Here is a 21,391-nt window from a genome sequence, read left to right as displayed (position 1 = left end):
TGTGTTAAACTGTGTGAATATGTACTATAATCTTGGTCCAAAAATCAGGAAATAGCCAAAAAATAAATGAGCTAACTGATTTTGTAAAATCCTAAAATGTAGCAACTTGAAGAGAATTTCAAAGAGAAAATGAGGAGCTGGCCTTGTGGTGTAGTGGTTAAGTTCACCCACTGTCCTTTGGTGGCCTTGGGTTCTGAGGTTTGGATCCCGGGCATGGACCTAGCACCACTCATCAAGCCACACTGTGGCAGCATCCCACATAAAATAGAGGAAGATTGGCACAGATGTTAGCTTAGTGACAAGCTTAGTGACAATCTTCCTTACACACAAAAAAATAAAGGAAAGAAAAGAAAACTGTAGTATATATAAAGTTTTATTTTTTTCTTTTTCAATTACGAAATATAAATTTAATTTTCCTTTATACTTAGAGAGTGAAAGCTGAGAGAATAAAGGTACTAGTAAAATGTTTATAATTTGATTTTTAGTTAGTAAAGTCATATTTTAAAGGAATCACTGGTACCATAATTTAAAAGAACTCTGTTGCAAACCATCTGGAAGTAAACATTTTCCTCTAATGGGAATAATTGAAAATACAGATGTTTTGTATACATGTACATGTGTATGACAAGAGAAGGAAGATTAGGTAATATGTATAAGTGCCAATAATGGTGAAAGATTTATAAAATGCTTTTATGTATGCTTTTATTTTCCAGGCATTATATATAAAATGGACTTTTTATGTGAGCACTTTTAAAAGAAAGTATTTTTAGCTTTACATGGCTAATTTTCTGCTGAAAGCAATGTTTATCAACTAATCCCATTTTACAAAAGCAAAGAGAAATTGTCTGAGCCTAATGACTACTACTTTGTCTGTTAGAAAATAGTGTAGCTTGAATTGAAATGTGTTTCATTTTCATTTGTTAAATTTTCTTCATGTTCACACACTAGAAACTAGTTTTTAAAGAATATTTTTTGACATACCTTCTGTACTTATACGACTGCTTTTCCTGCTGGCACTTTCACTTATAAATACAATTAAGGCTTCAAAAAGTTATCCATGCTTTAGGCCCTGAAAAAGCATAGCAAGAAATGAGATTTTTTTTTTAACCTAAGCCATTTAAACAGAAATATTTGCAACTACATTCTATTATGCTCAGAGTTGATGATTAAGGTCATGAGAGAGGACACAATTTCATAATAATAGAGCATAGCAGGAATATTCCTGAAGACTACGCCTTAAGGAGTCTCTACTCTTATGACCAGGAGGAGAATTGGAACCAGGGAAGAAAGTCTGCCAAGGAAAGTCAGCATTGCAAGAGAGCTGGTCATTTATCAAAAGCCACAAGGCAATCAAGTAAAATGACAAATCAGAGTCTTTAATGATGAAATTAGGAAGCCATTGATCAATCTTCAGAGTTAGATTTCAACAATATAGAGAAGAAGAATTGTTCTAAGAATGCAAACTTTTGTTTTAGTGATTTCACCACTTTTAAAATCTCTGAGCAATAATTAATAGTATTTTTTAAAGTAGCTTAAAGAAAAACATAACCAGATACAGGCCAGAAATAAAATACTGAAAGCAGGACTAAGGGCATTACCTTACAGCTTTCAAATCCGCAAGGAGGCAGAGACAGCAGGGGTTTCCAACATCTGTGGGAAGGAAAGTTGGAAAATTCCCCACCATAAGGTGAGGAGTAGGAACAAGGACAGCGTCAGCTGAAAACCTTAAGAATGTTGCCAGAGCTATAGGTTATAAAATGCAACATACTTGGTGATGTTATGAGTGACATTCCCACTAATTCACCCAGACAGGAATTACAACTGCAAAGTAACACCTGGTTCTATACTGGTTATTCTGGGAAGTCAGGTGAACACTACCTCAAAACTGCTGCACAGGGAGAGTTTGGGGAAAACAGAGAGAGAGACAGCAAAACAAAGCTAATTCAAGGTAAGATTGCACGACTAAATTTCTAAAAAATACCTTGAAAGTTAAGCATAATAAAAATAGTTGACATGCAGCATTATTCACAATAGCCAAGATATGGAAACAACCTAAGTGTCTGTCAGTGGATGAATAGATAAAGAAATTGTGGTGTATATATGCAATGAAATATTATTTAGCCATGAGAAAGAAGGAAGTCCTGCCATCTGTAATAACATAAATGGAACTTGAAGACATTATGCTAAATGAAATAAGCCAGACAGAGAAAGACAAATACTGCATGGTATCATAATAATAATAAACTATAAATTAGCAGGCATAGAACATTTTTATGCTGAATTTATGTATAACTAGTTAATTCTTTGCAGTTGCCAAAAAATATTCCTAGTTAAAAGATTGTGGGAATAACATATACAAACACAATGAAATAGAACAATGTGATGAAATGTTGAGAAGATGAGTAAGAGAGGACACTGGTACATTTAGTTGAAGTTCCAGGAGAGAGTGAGAAGATATTGGGAATAGGAAGAATTTGAAGAAAGAATGGAAGAGACTTTTCTGAATTGGTTAAATCTATAATTGCATAGACTTGAAATGCTCAATAAAATATGAAAGAAGAGAAATGAAAGAGAAAGTTTAGTAAAATGGTTTATCGGTAATTTTTTTTAAAAAAAATCTTAAAAACAACCAGCAGGGATAGAAGAAGAAAAATGAAGACTTCAAAAGAGTGAAAATTTTACTGGCAATTAGCTCATTTCTCAAAGGAAAGAATGAATGTTATGAGTATATTTTATTCATTCATTCTCCAACAAATATTTATTACTATATACCATTTTAGATGATAAGAATTGAAAGTGAACAATAGATAGAAATAGTCAAACAAATATATAAGCAAAGAATATGGTATATCAGAATATTTCTCCTTTACTGAATCTACCTTCCGACTTGAAAGAACTAAAAATCAAAAGATATGAAATAATGATTTGCAGGAAATTACTATCAGACAAAGACAGCAATACCCATGGTTACCACAGCCTACTACCTGGAGAGATTTTCTAGGCTGTGGTGTAAAAGGGAGAATTCAGGTGGAGCCTCAGGGAGCTAGAATTGAATAGTTGGAGCTGGGTCTCCAGACAGGTCAGGGTGGCTAAAATATGCTGGCAACAATAAAAGAGACAAGAGAGCTCCAGAGATAGAGGTCCAGAGATTTTCAAAGTGCCACCCTTGAGGTCTTAACTGAGACAAATTGGTGCATACACAGGAGAGAATTGCACAAGGCTACAGAATGAACTCCTCAAAAGGAGCCTCAAAATCCAAAGGTCAGACTAGACTTAGAATAATTTGTGTTCTGAGTTTTCAGACAGGAAAATTTCAGAATTCATGGGGCCTCAGTTAGAATACTCAGAAGAGTAGTATCCATCCCTGGGGCCAAAGTACTCCTAAACTAAATGCTGCTGTGGTCCAATCTAACAAAACCTAAAAGCAAGTCCTGAAAAGATCAAAATTATTCCATGTGATATAACTGTGACCAAAACAAAGCTCAAAAATATTTATAGAAATACAAAACTACTTAACATACAAAAACTTTAATTCACAAAATATGGGACTTAATTTAAAAAAAAAAAAATCCAGACAAGAAAAGCAGGAAGAATATATAAATAACAATGAGAAAAATAAGTAAAATAAAACTTTCCCAGAAATGAGAAGTGTCAGAATTATTATACAGGAACATCAAAATAGCTATTATAAATGTACTCTAATTGCTCAGAAGGTAGAGAAATAAACAATTACATGTTAGAGCCATGAAAGAAAACAAATCAGACTTCTAGTGATACAAACTACATTTGTGATATAAAAACTACACTGGGGCCAGCCCTGCCATCCTAGTGGTTAAGTTCAGCAGGTTCCGCTTTGGCAGCCCAAGTTCAGTTCCTGGGCACAAACCTACACCACCCATCTGTCAGTGGCCATACTCTGGTGGTAGTTAACATACAAACGAGGAAAACAGGCAGTGGATGTTAGCTCGAGGAGAATTTTCCTCAGCAAAAAAAATAAAATAAAATAAAATAAAAAATTGCAATGGACAGAAATAATGGAAATTTAGATATCTCAGAAGAAAAGATTAGTTAACTGAAGACATCACGGTAGAAACCACCTAAATGAATAAACCATCTAAACTTCATCTAAAATGAAGGCTAGAGAAAGAAAATAATTGTAAAAAATCCAAACAGAACATCCCTGAGAAGTGGGATAACATTAACTAAGCTAATATAAATGTAATTAGAGTAGCCAAAGATGAGGAAACAAGGGGCTGACAAAAAGATGATTCAAAATAATAATGGTTGAAAAATTTTCCAAATTTGATGGAAATATAAACATAGATCCAAGAAGCTCACATGTACAAGACACATTAAGAAAATTAGAGAAAGGCACATCATAATCAATGTGCTTAAATTCAGCAGTAAAGAGACTATCTTAAAAGCTGCCAGAGGAAAAAAATAAACGTTATATGCAGAAGAACAATGATAAAAATCACAATATATTTCTTCTCTGAAATAGTGGAAGCCAGAAGATAGTTTAGCAAAATCTTTAACATACTGAAAGAATAAAACTGACAACTTAGAATTATATTTCCAAAGAAACTCTCTCTCAATGATAAGGGAGGAAGCGGGTGCCAGCCTGGTGGTGCAGTTGTTACGTTTGCGTGTTATGCTTCAGCGGCCCAGGGTTCTCCAGTTGGGATCCCAGGTGCAGACCTACGCATCACTTGTCAAGCCATGCTGTGTCAGGTAAGTAGAGGGAGATGGGGCTGATGTTAGCCCAGGGCTAATCTTCCTCAAAAAAAAAAAATAATAAATCAAAAATAAAGGAGAAAGAAAGCCACTCCAGACACAAGAAAGCTAAAAGGATTCATCATTAGTAGAACTTCATGACAGGAAATATTAGAGGAAGTCCTTCAGGTAGAATGAAAACGACCCTAGATGGAAATGAAATCTTCACAAAGGAATGAAGAGCACCAGAAATGGTGACTACATGGATAAATATAGATTTGAGTTTTTTCTTTACTATTAGTAAATCCCCTTAAAATGCAGTTGACTATTTAAAGCAAAGATGATAACACTTTATTGCACAGTTTATTGCATAGATAGAAGTAAAATGTATGACAACAATAGCACAAAGGCCAGGAGAGGAGAAATGGAAGTGCAATATTATCATGGGAAATGGTACCACAAAGCAAAGTGGTATCTTCCTTTGAAGACAGATTGTGATAAGTTAACAATGGACACAATAAACCTGAAAGCAAGCACTAAAAGAACATATCAATGATCTGAAGAAAATAAGAAAATGATGCAGTTAATACATAATCACAAAATAATTCCCAATTAGTTCAAAATAAGGTAGAAAAAGTGTAAATAGGAACTAAGAACTATTGCCTCATTTAGTATCAAAGATGCTAGAGGGTGTCGGAGGCTCAGCTCTGCAGGTGGGGATACAGTGTATCGGTCCTGGGCCCTGCCTGGAACAGCACCTTAAGTCTAATCACTGCTTGGTGGGGGTGGAGGCTCAGCTGACACTACCATCCAACGGCCTCTCTGGGCAGGGGATGTAGGATCAGCTCTCCACTTGGCCCCCCAGCACCATCTGGTGCAGAATTTGAAGGGCTCCTGCTTCCGTCAGGCAGGGCCAGAAGTTTAGTTCCTACATGGCCCTACAGTGGAGTTGGGTGCTCTCCTTGCTTCAACAGCGTGGTGAGGTGGGGGCAGAAAATCAACTTCCACTATGCTAAACCTCCAATGGAAGTGCAGTTTTTCTGTTAGTGTTTGGCTGAAGTAGTACAAATATTGCCAAAAATGTTTTCTGTTGTTAAATCACCTTTTTCCTTGACCTTTGGCCAAGGGCAACAGGATTTGCTTGCAGCTCTTTTGTCTGGGTTGGAGACTTCTGCAGCGCTCTGACCGAGATGTATGGAAAGCAACTAGGAAGCCTAAGGAACTCATCTCTGTGTTCCTCCTCAAGACCCAAGGTCATAAGGCAGCCAGTCTTCCTTATTCCACCTTTCAGAGTTTTCCCATACTTGTTTTTTTGTATTATATCCAGAATATTTTAGTTGGACATGGAAGCACTTGAGAGGAATGGGGCAAATCCCTCTTGGTGTAACTAGCTTGCATTTTTGAAAAGGTCTGTATGGCTAACTGCAGGTCAAGAATGAAAGTAAAATATTCTGCTCTTGCACGGGGCCCTCTGAATCTAGGGGGAAGGATGGGTTTTGGAGAGATGCAGTAGACAGGTGGCACTTCTTAACCACCAGAGACAAGGTAAGTGTGGCTGCTCTCTGACGTGGTGATCAAAGAGATGAAACCACAAAAATCTTTGGCATTTGCTCATTTATCATGGTATTTCCAGAATTGAAATAAATGGGTAGTCTACTAAAGCCTAACTTGACTTGAAAAGCAGAAAACCTCCAGGTCTGGAGAAAGGAAGTCTCACTCAAATCGTCACAAGATAGTCACGATCTCTCAGTTCTCAGACTTGAGCCAATTCACAAATTCAGAGCTCCTTAAAAAAAGAGACGTCAGGACTTGGAGGAAGGACCTTATACATTGCCAAAAAATGTATATGTAAATCAAATGTTAGCAAACTTTTTCTCTACAGGCAAGATGGTAAATATTTGAGGCTTTGTGGCAAGTACTGAAGTCTGCCACCTGAGAGCATGCAGGTAGCTATAGATTATGTAAATGAAATGGCATGGTTGTGTTCAAATAAAACTTTACTTAGAAAAAAAAAGTTGCTGGGCCAGATTTGGCTTTGAGTCATGGTTTGCCAACTCATGCTGTACTTTACCCAAAGGTCTTGAAGCCATTTACTATGGCAACTGTGCACTGAGAAAGACGAACTAGCCACACTTTTAAATATCACTGGCTACCGACTCTGAGCTGTCACTAATTCCTTGAGATTTACAACAGCACCTTGATCTAATAGGCCACTTAGTGAGATGATTAATAGAATTTTGTGCCTATTCTTTCTCAAAGTGGATATATATCCTTGGACTCATCCAAGAGTTTTATGCCTGGGGCTGGCCCGGTGGTGCAGAGGTTAAGGGCTCATGTTCCGCTTTGGCGGCCCGGGGTTTGCAGGTTTGGATTCCAGGTGCGGACATGGCACCCCTTGGCAAGCCGTGCTGTGATAGGCGTCTCACATATAAAGTAGATGAAGATGGGCACTGATGTTAGCTCAGGGCCAGTCTTCCTCAGAAAAAAGAGGAGAATTGGCAGTAGTTAGTTCAGGGCTAATCTTCTTCAAAAAAAATAAAACAAACAAACAAAAACAATAGTTTTGTGCCTAGCTCTTAAATGCAGAATCAGAATAGACATATTCAGCAACTAGCAGAACGCCACACTGCTCCCCATGTGGAACAAAGGCTGTTATGGTAGTGACTGAGAAGTGCAAGCCATTAGAATGGCTTCTGCCTAACTAAATTGTAAGCCTGAAGAAATATGGAATTTCAGAGACAAGTGTTACCACCAACACCCCAAAAGATGCAGATGTGGTGATTTATACCACATCGTGATTCAACTTATTGATTTGGCCAGGCCAGAAGACAGAGTATCTCAGACAATTACAAAAGCAAGTGGCATTCAAATATAGTTACTATTCCAAATATAGTGATTTTGTGGCTAAAGCAAATCATCATATGCCTTGGCACTGGTATGCCCTGTTGAACTGACACATTTACTCTGTATCTCTTAGATAAAGATTGGAATGGTTTGGTTCAAGCAGCAGAGGCAACGGTACACTTTGCTCTTCTATCTCAAGTAGATCATCCTTCTTTCCAGCCCTCTGCCATAATCTAGTGCTCAGGAACTGTGGTTTCTATTCCATTCCACTGGACATCATGCTAATCCATCACATTGATGCTGTCATGATGATAAAAGTAGTAAATACTCAGTACATTTTGGTAAGACACATGCGTGCCAGTGTTTGGGAAATACAACTCAATAAAATTCAGGGACATATGACCTCTGTGAAATTTTAGGTCACAGTGTTCTAAGATGTGTCGTGGGGAAGACAATTGCTGCCTCTGCTCCCCCCTTCAATTAAGGGTAAGGTACAATCTATAGTGGGCCTTTTGGGATTTTGGAAACAACATACACCTCATTTGGGAATGCTATTCCAATCCATTTAGTCCAAAAGGCTGAACGTTTGCATGTGGCTCAGGTGAAGAGAAGGCTCTATGGAGGCCTTGATCGCAGTTCATGCTGCTTTGTAACCTGGGGTGTTTGAAGTACGGGCAGATGGGATGCTGCATGAAATCTTTTATAGACCTTAGAGGTGAAGCACAATGCAGACCTGCAAACCTTTGGAGCACACCTATGCCATCAACTGTAGGTCATTATTATTGTTTGGAAAATGGGTTTTGATTATGTTCATGGCACCTAGAACAGGGTCGAAGGCAAAATATGTACAGAATGCAAATTTGCTGAAAGAAAGCATGAACTAGAGTGAAAATGAGTTTTGTTTCTGCTATTCAATCGAGTTAATAAATAGCTCAAATATAAATTAAATTAAAATATTTTTTAACTAAATAAAATATGGAGTTCATGTTTCCAAGGTCTCCACTTAATGTCTTCTATAGATTTTCAATAATAAAGTTTCAAACGCAAGGCAGCATACCAGCAGTCTTTGAGCACAGATTGCTTCTAGTGCACATTTCACATCAAAAGGCATTGGGCAGTGTCTAATTCCATTTCTTTCTAATAATTCCCACAAATTAACATGGGACTAAGCACATATGTTACTGCAGTAAAGATAGCATTGTCAATTGGAGTCGAATCTTATTTACATTATTTTGATATTTAACACACAATATGGCATTTATCAAAAATACAAAGTTTAGTTCTCAAAATTATGATCATTAATTTTCAAATTATTGTGTTTTTTGACATTTTCCTATCTTGTTTTTATTTCACCACTATTTTCAGTTATCTTTTACTTATCTCAGTATCTTTGTACAATTAGTCACAAATATCAACTATTATTATCTCTTATGTATTGATTATGGATTATGTGATAGTCCTTTTTAATTCTTCTGATTAAAAATTCCCATAAAATACACTAAATATCAACAGCCTTTCAGGATGAGTTTGTGTTATTCAAAAGTTTGTGATCTGGAATTTTAAGGGGAATCAAGAAAGTAGTGAGCTAATGTTCCTTTTCATTCTCCTGGGTTATTCTTCCTTTTCTTCCCAGTCACTACTGTCTTACATACACCTCAACACCTGGTCAAGAAATGCTATTTTTTTATATTTTACTGGTGATGTGAGGTAATTAATATGCTTTCCTTTTCATAACCCCTTTAAAAATCTCATTATTTAAGCTGAAAATATATTAGGAGAATGTAGAGCAGAGTAGAGAGGACAGGAGTTGCAAAACAAGACAAAATTGACTTTCATTCTTGCTCTCTTCTTGATAGCGTACTGCCTATCTCATTAGATTGTCATCCATATTTTTGACATTTCTAACCCCTTGTATTTCAACCCCTATAAACAGGTGGCAAATATTAACTTCACTTTTAAAAGGTCCTATGTATTCTTTCATTTGTATAAATTTTCAATTCCTAACACACAGCTGAGTTCCACATGTCCTAAGTGCTAAATAAACTCCCATTCACTGACTTTATTTTGAGAAAACAGAAATAGTGATATCCTGTGATAATAGTGAAGTAAGAAAGGAATCTTCACAGGTTGTTCAAATAAGGACCAAGAAAATCACTACAATTGAATTTAAATTTTAGTTATGCCTTATTATACCATAGTTCTCTATGTTGTGGATTCGGAGGTTTGATCTCTTGAAATTACATAAAACTTTAGTAACGTCTTATCATAGGTTATGACTGTGTCCTCCTAATACAGGTATTCCATTGGGGCTCCCCAGCATTAGGCATAATATCCTAGTGGGTGCATAAAATGAAAATTTTAATCAGAATTGCTGTTAGGAAAAAGATAAGGAAAAGGTGAAAGAACCTTTGAAACAGTAAGTTATACTGCACATTAAAAATAAGAGATTCCCCTACAATCCTTCAATGAATGGTATCTACCAAAGTCTATGTGATAGAGCATCTGCTATTGGCAAGGAATGAATCATCAAGTGGTAGAATTTACTAAGCGTCTGAAAAGAGTTAATACAAAGAGTAAAACCAGACACAGCTTCCCATCATATAGTTAACAGTTATGAAGGCCAAAGTGGTCCAGAGATTTATTCCTTATGCATACATTTATGTGTAAATGTCACCTATATTTCAAGCTCTAGAGATGAAAATATGACCAATTTTTGATCTCATGGTGTCCACAGTCTACTTGGAGACACAGAATGGAAAACAAATAATAGAGACTGCATTGTGCTATCAACAAGTTATTTATAAGATGTGGTGATAGAAAAGTTGGCCGTTCTTATCTGGGGATAAAAACATAGGAACCATTTAAAATGCTACACCAAAGGGGAAGCATGATGTAATCATATCTGGCACAAGAATTTGGAATAGTATTTGTGTGTGGTAACCTTAATCTTACTATGAATGCTTCTAACCATATAATTTTTTCTGAAATGAAAGAAATTTCCAAATAATTAAGATATTGTCATTTATATTTTGAGTTGATAAATATAAAAAATAAAGTCAGCCTTCTGTATCTGCAAATGTGGAACCCGTGGATCCAGAGTCCCAACTAAGATACCTGAGCATCTGTGGATTTCAGTATCCACGGAGGGTCCTAGAACTAATTCCCTGTAGATATTGAGGGACAACTATGTTTATAAATAAAATAGAATAAAAATTATGCCCTTACTAAATAAATGTTAAATCATTAAAGCAAATAAAACATGCTCAACAAAGTGCCAAATTCTTTTTAAACTGAAAGATGAGATTTGAATAGAAAGAAAGTGATTATTTTAATACCCTAGAATGAAGGGAAACTCAGTAAAATAGTATATCCTGCTAAACTCACAGGGGGCATTCTCCAAAATTTTCCAGAACAGCTTTTCGTGATCTTTCACTCTGATCCAGTTTGCACCCAAGACTGCAATCCTGGATTTCAGTCTGAAGACTTTTCTCAAATCTCGTATCTTCCCTGCCTAATAACATGAGTATAGAATTCTTGGTAGAGTCTTTTCCCCCTCAGCACTTTAAATATGTCATTCCACTGCCTCTGGCTTCCACGGTTTTAGAAATTGGCTGTTAGTCCTATTGAGAATCCCTGGTACATGACAAATCACTTTTGTTTTGCTTCTTTAAGGATTCTCTCCGTCTTTTGACAGTTTCACTATGACGTGTCTGTCTGTGGTTCTTGAGTTTATATTACTTGGAGTTTGTTCAGCATCTTTGATGTGTAAATTAGTGTTATTTATCAAATTTGGAAATTTTCATGCATTATTTCTTCAAATATACTTTCTCCTGTTTCTCTCTCCTCTCCTCCTGGGACTACGACTAGCATGTATTAGAACACTTGATGGTGTCCTGCAGGTCTCTGAAGCATTGTTCGCTTATCTTGATTTTTTTTCTTTCTCTTTCTCAGGCTGCTCCTATGCTGACTTATCCTCAAGTTCTGTGATTCTGCTTCTTCCAGTTTAAACCTGCTGTTAATTCCCTTTTAGTGAATTTCTAAAATGTCCTTATTTGTGCTTTTTAATTCTAGAACTTCTAATTGCTTCTTTCATCTTATTTTAGTCTCTTTATTGATATACTTTATTTGGTGATATATGGTAGTCATATTTTCCTTTATTTCTTTACATAAGGTGTTTTTAGTGCTTCAGATTTTTTTATAATAGCTAATTTAAAATCTTTTTGTAGTAAACCCAACATTTGAACCTCCTCAGGGACAATTTCTATTGATTGCTCTTAACTTGTTTATTTCCTATACTTTCCTTGACACTCATAATGTTTTTGTTGAAAACTGAACAATTCGGATAATATAATGAGGCAACTTTGGGCACCGAATCTAACAGTTTGTCATTTTTTTTAGTTTGTCTGTTGGTTTTGTTTCTTGGTTGTTGTTATTGATGTTTGTTTACTAAAAGACACTCCTGATCTAACCCTTTAAAATATTTATTTTCTGTATTCTTGGCCACTGAAGTCTTGCAGTTGGGTCAGTGGTCAGCTAATGATTGATCAGAAACTACCTTGAATTCTTTGAAACCTCAGTTTCCTCCCCTTCACTAAGGATTCTGTGTTGGTGCAGGAGCACTCTTTCAAGTCTCAAGCAGTTTAAAATTCTGCCTTAACATGTAACTACTGCTTGTACAGGGCACCAAGATCAGTCAGAGCTGAGAGAGGGTTCTGTGTGCGTGTTCTTTCCGAGACAAGCACACAGCATTGTCCTTTGCTTGGCCTTCTAATCTCCAGGATCATGGCAACACTTCTTACAGTCCCCTCTCGATATCTCATTCCTCAGATCTTTGAAACTTTTCCTCTATGTTTAGTGCTTTTACCTACCTGTTTAATAAATCTTTGCCTTTCATAATATTGCAATATTCTTCTTTTTTAAAAATCTTCTAGAATCTTTATTGTTTTTCTTTCACATTTATGTTTAAAATCAACCTGGAACTGATTTTTATGCATGGGATAATGTATAGTGATGATTTTTATGCCAAGGGAAAAAAATTGTCTTGGTAATTAGGGTCAGAGGAGGTCATGAGAGTGGGGTCCTCATGGTAGAATTAATCAATTTATAAGAAAAAAAGAAAGCAATCACTCTCTTACTGCCCATGTGAGGACACAGCAAGAAGGTGGCTATCTCTAAGCCAGGGAGAGGGCTCTCACCAGGAACTGAATAGGCTGGCACCTTCATCTTGGACTTTCTGTAACTGTGATAAATAGAAATCTGTTTTAAAGCCAACCAGTCTACACAGTTTTGTTATAGCAGCCCAAGCAGACAAATGCGAATATGATATGATATGATTTCTATCTTTAAAGGCATATTCTGGCTACTGAGTATAGAAAAGATTCTATGAGAACTGGATTGGAGGTTTTCACAATAATCCAAGTAATGGATGTTGGTGGCTAGGACTAGATTACTAACGAAAAAGGTGATGAAATCTATTTGGATGTTATTTCCTTTGAGATACCTCAGTAATGTGTAAAGCAAAGAGTCCACATGGCTGATAAAGAGTGACAAGGAAGATATAAATTAAAAAATTCCTGGAACTCTCACAATGTGGTAAGTTGTGAAAGCTGTGAAAGTTCACAATAGGAAGTCCTGATTGATCACTCAAGGCATTCAGTAGAAACTCCAAAAATATCACACTTGAATAGATGGAATGAACTATAGCTACAATATAGGCTACTTCATACCAACTCTAACAAAGCTTAAAAGCTGGCCTTGACAAGATCAAGCTGATTTGAAAGTAACTTGACTTCCTGGTCCTAAAACCCCAACACTCTTTAAGGAAGGAAACAAAATATAAACTTAAAATAATGTAAAAGTGACAATTTATAGCATTCAATCAAAATATTAAACACTAGCGAGGAAGAAAATCTAACTCACAAACAGATTAAAAAAACAGTTATAGAAACAAGTTAGAAATTACAAAGATGATAGATTTAGCAGAGAAGGACTTTTGTACATCTATTATTAATGTGCTCCTGGGTTAAAGATTCAGAGAAAAGCAGGAAAATAAAATGGAGAAAAATGGATGATATAATAAACAAAAGGCTTCTCTTAAAAATTAAACATGTAATATCTGTGTTGAAGCAAATTAGGTAGGCGTTGACAACATGATAGATACATAAAATAAAATTACAATGAATGAAAAGAGAGAGCAATAGAAACAAGCCAAAATGGATCTTATTTTAAATAAATGTAAATAATTGAAATTATACTAAGTACATTCTCTTAACACAGAGGTATCAAATTATAAAGTATTAACCAAAAGATATCTGGAAAGCACCAAATATTTGGAAATTTAACAAAATGCTTCCATATAATGTATGAGTCAAAAAGAAATCACAAACAAAATTTGAAAACATTTTTAATTAAATGGAAAGGAAAAGTAAAACATATCGGATTTTGTGTGATGCAGTAAAAAATAGTCTCTGTAGGAAAATTTGAGTTAAGTCCTTATATTACAAAAGAGAAATGGTCTAAAGTCAATGATCTAAGGTTCCACTTCAAAGGCAATGAAATGAAGAGCAATTTAAAGAAAGTATAAGGAAAAAATAGTAAAAATAAGACCAGAAATCATTAAAAAAGAAAACAAACAAAAATATTAGAAAAACACAATGATAACGTGACTGTTTTTTTTTTTTAAGAAATAAAATATGTCATGCTTTTAACTAGACAGCACAAATTACCAATATCAGGAATTAAGGAGAAAATATAGAGATGATATAAAAATTAAAAGATTAAGAAGAGAACATTATAAAACATCAATTCAAATTATTCTTTAAATTCAAAATACTTCTTTTGAATATAGATGTTAAAATTTGTAGACATAATTTAGCAAGTTGAATCTAGTTATGTATTAAAAGGATAACAACATGAACTTTTGAGGTTTATTTTATGAATGCAAATCTGGTTTATGACTTATATGGGTAATGTACTATGTTAACAGAATAAAAGGAAAATGCTGATAATTATGGCAATAGATGAATATATATCATTTGGTAAAATCCAAAATCTATTCACGGTAAAGCGTAAGCAAACTAAAGAGTAGAACAGAACTTGTCAGTTCTAATAAAGGACATCTATGAAAAGTCTACAATGGACATGATACTTACTAGTGAAAGGTGAATGTTGTTCCACTAAGGGAGCAAGAGAAAGAAGATGACTCTCAGTAATTGAATTTAACAATTGTGGTGGAGGGAAAACAAAACAACTAAAAGCCATATATTTGGAAGAAAAAAATGTGGTTTCGTTTGCAGATAATGTTATTATGTATATAAAATATCCCAGAAATTCTATAGAAATGCTTCTAGAGAAAATAAATAAGTTCAGGAAAATCCTGAAACACAAGGCCATTATGCAAAAATCAATTGTACTTTTATATAATAGCTGCAGAAATTAGAAACTGAAATTTTAAAAGTACTATTTTATAATAAAATCCTAGAACATGAAATACTTGAATTTAATGAAAAGTGTGCAAAAATGTTACACTACAAACTACAGAGCATTCCTGAGAAATTTAAAATTATGTATAAAATACAGAAATACAACGTGCTCATGGATTGGTACTTCACTATTGGTAAGATACAAATTCTCTGCAAATTTTTCTATAGATTCTAAGGATTTCCAATAAAAATACCAAAAGTGCTTTTGTAGAAATGAACAAGCCAAGTGTAAAAGTTACATGAATATGCACAACATAGAATACCCAAAAGGCTTTTGAAAGAGTAAAAACATGTTGGAAGACTTACACTACTTGATTTCAATATTTACTATAAAGCTGCAGCAATCAAGACAGTTTGGTACAGGAGTAAATACACTGTTCAGTGGAACAGAATAGAAAATCCATCCAGAATGGATACCCACATGTATGGTCAACTGATTTTTGATAAAGGTGCCAAAGTAATTAAAACGGGGATAGAAGTTGTTTTCAATAAATTTGCTGCAACAGCAAAATATCCATTTAGAAAAAAAAAAAAGATCTATGATATTTGCCTCTCACTGTATATAAAAATTATCTTTAAAAGGATCATATGCTGGGCTTCAGATAAAAATTTTAAAAAATTCAAGAAAGAAAAAGTGAAGAAAATGATGCCTGTAAACTTATTGAAGGCAATGATTTCTTAGGGTGAATAATACTTAAATCATAAAAGAAGACAGACACTTCAGAGAATATATTCATATGTTCATATTGAGTATGTCTTATTGAATACACACACACACATGCATTACACAAACATAGTGCTTAAAATTTAAAAGTGTTGATAACATCAAGTTTTGAAAAGGATGTAGAGAAGTTGAGCTTCTCATGCTTTCTAGTTGGAATGTAATATTGTACATACACTTTGGAAAAGTTTATGGCAGTTTCTTATAAAGTTCAACAACTTAATTCTTAGATATTCATCTGGGAAAAATAATTAAAATAACATGGCTACACAAATATTTGCACATGAATTTCAATTTCACTATTTTCATATTAGTCAAAAATTGGAAACAACCAAAATGACCATTAAAGGGTCAATGAATAAGCAAATTGCAATAAATCTTCATCATACTGTAACACTACTCAGATACAAAATGAAATAAGCTATGATATTCACGGTAAACCAAATCGATATCTAAAACACTATACCACACAAAGGAAACCAACACAAAACATAACATATTGTGTGACATATGGAAGTCTAATGAAGACAAATCAAATCAATAGTTATAGAAATGTGATGAGTGATTGCCAGGAGTTTTTGAGTGGGGAGGGTGTATTGGCAAGAGGCAAAAGGGAAATTTATCTGTAGTAAAAATGGCCTATATGGTCATGGTGGAGTATTTAGTCAAGTGTATATATTAATCAAGGTTACTGAACTGTATATTCAAATTGTGTGTATTTTTTCTTTTTTGAGGAAGATTAGCCCTGAGCTAACATCTGCCACCAATCCTCCTCTTTTTCCTGAGGAAGACTGGCCCTGAGCTAACATCGTGCTCCTCTTCCTCTACTTTATATGGGGACGCCGACCACCACATGGTGTGCAAAGCAGTGCCATGTCTGCACCTGGGATCCGAACTGGTGAACCCCAGCCCACTGAAGCGGAACGTGTGAACTTAACTGCAGCGCCACCAGACCGGCTCACAAATTGGGTGTATTTTATCTTATTTAAAGCACACTCCAATAAAGCAGATTTGAATAGCAATATTTAAAAAATATATTTTTATTCAAAAACTAAAATAAACTCCCTCAGTTGAAACTTTTCAAACACCATTTCCCAAACTTAATTGAATGTAGATTTTTGTATTTTAATTATTCTATTTTGTTTTTATTATTAAATTTTTCCTTAGGGATGTTTACCAAAGTCCTGTGAGAAAGTACTAGAGAAAATGCAAGTCTGAATATCATTACTTAAAATGGATGTACAACGTTGAAGAAAATAATATAAATACATGAGACAAGATAAGCTGAAACGGTGAAAAACAGGAAAAATATATGAATATATGTCATTTAGTATTGCCAACTTTTCCAAATTTTTTAAAGATAAGCCATAGACCACATTTTACGTGAATATTTTCAGTTCGTCAATGATTGACAAGTGCATGCACTTTTGTAATATTCCTTTTGTAATTATCTTAGCCTTTATCCTGAAATGTTCTGATCACTGCTATTCTTTGCAAAGTAACTTCAATTTCTCAATTACTACTCTCCCACTGAGTAGCTTTTCTCCATTTATTCTATTGCCTCTTCATTGAATAAACTAAATTTGTTCTGACTGTAAAACTTTTCACTTGCTTTTTTTTCACCCTGAATATCATGGTCCATATCTTCACATGGCAGCTTCCTTCATGTCACTTAGGGGTCCATTCAAATGTTTCTTACTCAGAAAGCCTTTTCCAAACTACTAATAGTATGTGTTACCAATTGACTGCCTTGTTTTTTCTCCTGGATAACATACAGGCAGATACAGAGAATCAAAGCATTCATCAAAAGCAGAAACTTCTACTGGAACTGGTACTGGGATAGGCAAAAATAGTGGTAGACAATTTGCTAGAGGTTCAGTGTGGATGAGTTTGAGAGTTAAAAATTCCAACAGATCCAATCTTTTGTGAGTTTACCACAAATAGCCCAACCAAGTGCTCACAGTTAAACTCAGAGGAAAATCCTCTCCTACTTCTGGCAGGGAGAAGAGAAAAGTAACTGTTTTGAAATAAGCATACTGCTTTCTGTTCTCCTTAACAAGGCTCTCTCTCAAGGAAAAATATTTTACCAGAGCCTAACTGACCTAGGGGAAGGGAAAGACCCAACACTAGTCCTTTCTAGCCTTCAAAGCAGGAGACAGAAAAGACCAAACTCCAGCTCCCTCTACTCTTTCTGTTCAACGAAAGGGGGAATAAAGCACCCTTAGAAGCACTTATGAAGGTCACAGCCCAAGGGTATAGGCTCATTAAAAGACTGACACCTAATCATAGGACCATAGAAAGCTTTCCTAGCACCAAACTCCACATTTTACCACCTATCAATAGGGCTGCAATATCATAATGGAGAAATACAACTGAAAGAATGTTCCATCTTAGATCTTATTTAAGAAGAAGACTCTGGGGAAATCCAAAGACAAAAAAGGAGAGAAAAACAAGGTAACCAGAGTAAATTTTAGCTTCTGACACCTACCAGTGCAGTAAACATTAAATATAGCTTAATTCTTGGCCACATCAACATAAAACCTCACATTAAAGGCTTGTTTTTCTCAGTTCCTTTTTGCTCACAACATCATGCATGGCTTTAAACAAAAAATTATAAGGCTCCACAAGTTTAAGAAACAGAGCAAGCATCAGAACCAGAATCAGATATGACAGGGAAGTTGAAATTATTTTGAACTAAATGAAAACAAAAATACAACTTAAAATTTGTAGGATGCAGCAAAAGTGCTGTTTACAGGGAATTTATAGCATTTATTGCATATATTAGAAAAAGATGAAGACCTAAAATCAATAATCTAAGCTTCTACATTAGGGAACTGAAAAAATAAGAGCAAATTAAATCCAAACTAAGTCAAAGAGGAGTAAAAATCCAAATATTAGAGCATAAATCAATGAAATTGAAAACAGGAAATCAATAGAAAAATCAACAAAAACCAAAAACTCTTTCTTAAAAAATATTAATGAAATTGGTAAACTTCTAGCTAGGTTTATTAAGAGAAACAGAGAGAAGACACAAAATACTAATATGTGAAATTTAAAAAGGGCCATAGAACTGATCTCATAGATATTAACAGGATAATAAAATATATTATGAACAGCTCTATGCTCACAAATTTGACAACCTAGATGAAATGAACCAATTCCTTGAAAGACACAATCCACTGAAACTCACACAATGAGAAATCGACATTTTCAATAGGCTTATTTCTATGAAAGAAATTGAATCGATAATTACTAATCTCCCAAAAAAGAAAGCACCAGGCTCAGATGGATTCAATGGTGGATTTTGCCAAACATTTAAGAAAGAAATTATACAATTCTTTATAATATCTTCCAGATAACAGAGCAGAGGTAATATTTGCTACCTTATTTCATGAGGCCAGCATCACCCTAATACCTGAGACATTACAGGCAAAAACATACTACAGACCTATATCTCCCATAAACATAGATGCAAAACTCATTCAGAAAATATTAGCAATTTGAATCTAACAATGTATGAAAAGGGTAAGACACTTCAGCCCAAGTGGCATTCTTTCCAGGGATGCAAGGGTGGTTCAAAATTGAAAAACAATAATGTAATCCATCCTACCAATAGGCTAAAGAAAAAAAATTATATGATCATATCAATAGATACAGAAAGAGCATTTGACAAAAACTAACGACCATTCATGATTGAAAAAAAAATCAGCCAAAAGGGGATAGAGGGGAGCTTCATCAATTGATAAAGAACATATACAAAATTCCTACAGCTGACATTATAGTTAATGTTGAGAAACTAGATTCATTCCCACTAAGGTCAGGAAGAAGACAAGGATGTTCCAGTCTCACTACTCCTATGCAACATTGTATTGGAAGTCCCAGCTAATGCAGTAAGACAAGTAATTGAATAAAAGGGATACAGACTGGGAAGGAAGAAATACATTTTTATTTTGGCAAAGGACGTGATTGTGTATGTAGAACATCCCAAAGAATCAACACATAAACTATTAAAACTAACAAGAGATTACAGCAAGGTTACAAACTACAAAGTTAATATACATAAGTCAATTGCTTTCTTACATTCCTGCATTGAACAAGTAGAATCTGAATGTAAAAAAGTACCATTTATATTAACACATAAGTATGTAACACCTAAGTATTAATCTAATGAAATATGTTTAAATCTATATGAGGAAAACTATAAGTTTCTGATGAAAGAAATCAAAGATCTAAACAAATGGAGAGTTATTCTATGCTTATGGATAGCAAGACTCAATGTTGCAAAGAAGTCAGTTTTCCCCAACTTAATCTATAGATTCAACACAATCCCAATCAAAATTTCAGTAAGTTATTTTGGGGATATTAGTAAACTGATTAATTTTTATTTGGAAAGGCAAATGACCAAGAATAATAAATATAATATTGAAGTTATCCTTCGATAGTTCCTATTCAACATCAGAGCATTGACACTATCTGACTTCCAGATTTACTACAAACCTTTGATAATAATGACACTGTGGTAATGACAAAATAATGGATAAATAGATTAACCAATGAAATGGAACAGAGAGCCCCAAAACAGACTCACACAAAAATAGTCAACAGACCATTGAAAAAGACAATTTAATGGAAAAAGGATCATCTTTTCCACAAATGATTCTGTAATACTGGATATCTACATATAAATAAATCAATCTAGGCACAGACCTTAAACTTTTCACATAAATTAACTCAAAATAGATCAATCAACTAAATGTAAAACGCAAAACTTTAAAACTCCTAGAAGATAGCATAGGAGAAAATCTAGATTTCCATGAGTTTGGTGATGACTTTTTAGACACAACACCAAAAGTACAGTCCATGAAAGAAATAATCAATAATTTGGACTTCATTAAAATTAAATTTAAAAAAAGATATGTGAATGACACTATTAAGAGAATGCAAAAACAAGCCGTAGACTGGGAGAAAGTATTTGCAAAACATGTATCTAACAAATGACTGATATTCTAAATAAACAATCAACTCTTAAAACTCAACAATAATGGGGAAAAAACCCAATTTACAAATGGGCAAAATAACTGAACAGATGTCTCACCAAAAAAGACATACAGATGGCTAATAAGTATATGAAAAACTTCCCAACATCATATACTATTAGGGAATTACAAATTAAAACAATAAGAAACTATGACTTCCTATTACAGTAGTTAAAATTCAAAACATTAAGAGAATCAAACCCTGGTGAGGAGGTGAAGGAACAGAAACTTTCATTCATTGCTTGTGGAAATTAAAACAGTTGTAGTCACTTTGGAAGACAGTTTGGCATTTTCTTAAAAAACTAAACGTTTTCTTACTATATGATCTAGCAGCCATGCTCCTTGGTATTTACCAAAGTGAGTTGAAAACTTATGTCCACACAAAAACTTGCACATGAATGTTTATAGCAGACTTATTCACCAAGGTGTCCATCAATAAATGAATACATGTACATCATGCAAAGCAATGTTATTTACTAGTAAAGAGAAATGAACTATTGTACCATGAAAAGACCTGGAGAAACCTTAAATGCATATTGCTAAGTAAAAGAAGCCAATCTGAAGAGGCTATATACTATATTATTCCAAGTGCGTGA

The sequence above is a fragment of the Equus przewalskii genome, chromosome 8 (assembly GCF_037783145.1).
Source record: "Equus przewalskii isolate Varuska chromosome 8, EquPr2, whole genome shotgun sequence".
Classification (NCBI taxonomy): Eukaryota; Metazoa; Chordata; class Mammalia; order Perissodactyla; family Equidae; genus Equus; species Equus przewalskii.
This window is presented reverse-complemented; position numbering follows the sequence as displayed.